This window comes from Bufo bufo, chromosome 7 (genome assembly GCF_905171765.1).
Source record: "Bufo bufo chromosome 7, aBufBuf1.1, whole genome shotgun sequence".
Taxonomy (NCBI): domain Eukaryota; kingdom Metazoa; phylum Chordata; class Amphibia; order Anura; family Bufonidae; genus Bufo; species Bufo bufo.
The window spans coordinates 146,220,554-146,222,531 of NC_053395.1; positions in this window are offsets into that span (position 1 = coordinate 146,220,554).

The window sequence follows — 1,978 nt, forward strand, 5'->3', positions numbered from 1 at the left end:
CTTCCTCTCCAAATCCAAAATGACATCTGAAGAATGAATATCCCATGTGGCCTTTTTATAAACTTGAGTCTGGTGCCAAAATCAGACACCCAAACAACGGTTTGTCGCATGTATGTCGCATTGAAGTCGCACGAGATTCCCATTGAAACCTATGGCCAAAATGTCGCATGCGACATGCGCCATACGACAGAAAATCCAACAAAATCTCATTTGGTCGCAGTCGCAGCATGTCGCAATGCGACACCATAGACCACCATTCTAAAAATTGTTGCGCAACATTGGTGCAACAAAATGTTGCGCGACAAATGTCGTCGTGTAGACCTAGCCTAACTCTGCTATATTTCTGTAGCCTGCAACCTCTGACTGCCCAGTTGGGCTGAAACTACTACACCCAACATGTTCTGGTAGTAATAGAAAATAGATATTGGTGCAATTCTGTATTATATAGACTAGTAGCTCAGAATTGCACCAATATCCATTTACTATTACTGCCAGAACATGTTGGGTGTAGTAGTTAAAGCCCAACTGGGCAGTCAGAGGTTGCAGGCTACAGAAATATAGCCTGCCCAACAGCAAATGACGAGGCACGCCGCAACGCCGCACCCAGGAGAATCAGGGGGAGGAGACTCTCATTCACGGAGGGTAGGACTGGCCTGGCCTGGCACTGCAGCGCAGAAACGCAACACTGGGCGGCGGGCCCCGGGTCGGCCGCCTGGGTTATACAGGCAGGCACAGCACTACTGCAGGGCGGGGCCAGGGGTCCACAGGCGACCGGGCCCCCTGGAGTGCCGGGCCCAGTTGCAACTGCGACCCCTGCATGTACGCCCCTGGGCGTGTGTGTGTGTTGCCTCTTAGGTTAAGAGAGACACACCCATGCAAGCTTCAACACTAATGCAAGTCTCCAGCAGGAAGGAAACTCTGGCATGGAACATATGTAGCAGAGTTAAGTTAGTTGCTGCCCGTGTTTGTAATCTGGGCGGCAGGAGGGGAAAGAGGGAGCCCGGCGCCCGTGCCTGCTGATAGGGGCAGCAGCGCCGGCACAGGCCGCTGTGCTAACAACGATTATTTTGGTATTGGTTTGAAATTCTTTGCAAATTCTGTGGCGAATTTGCATCTGATTATTTTCTGCTGCAATTTACATAGCCGTGAGGTGGCCCAACACATTACAATTGATCATTACAAAAGGACAGTTTCTACCATGACGATCTTTTGTATTACCAAAAAAAAAGAACAACACACATGTATAATCATGACATTTTATTAAATGACATCATAAAAGACAACATACAGTATATATGAATAATTGAAGATATGAATAAATATATAGCAGCAATTCAGTAAGAGCTGCGAATAAGCAGCTCCCCAGTAGGTACACAAGGTAAAAAATCCCCCCTCGGAAATAATCATTTTGGCTTAACAGCACATTGCATGAAAAGACATAAAAGGACTCCTCAAAGACCAAAAGAGGAAGTCTATTCCAAATGGTACAGGTAAAAACCACAAGGGCTACATAAGCCAAAAAAGGGTGAAGAGATAATAGCATGGAAATCCAATTGCATGTAGTACAACCCATATACAGCCAAATAACAACAAATACCGGATCAATACCAGATAAAGTGGAGTAGGGGGAACGAGCCTAAACCTCTAGGGAGCGCACCCGGACGCGCATTTCGCTCCACTTTCTGAAGGGGCGTGTCTAACCTGCCTTCCTGAACCTCTTGAATACCCCTGTAATTGGTGCATGACGATCTTTTGGCAGAAACTTAACAATGAATGATCGTTTTTAGCCAACCAGTGACAGACTGACTTTATCTGCAATTAACTCAGCCATTTTTTATTTTTGTTTCATACACTCTATTCCAGCAATAATCTATTGCTGAATAAATAATTTTTCCATCACATTATACACTGCTCATATCCAGGAGCTACCAAAATAGCAAAGCAGAGACAAGGCAAATTGGAGATTCGCACACCACAT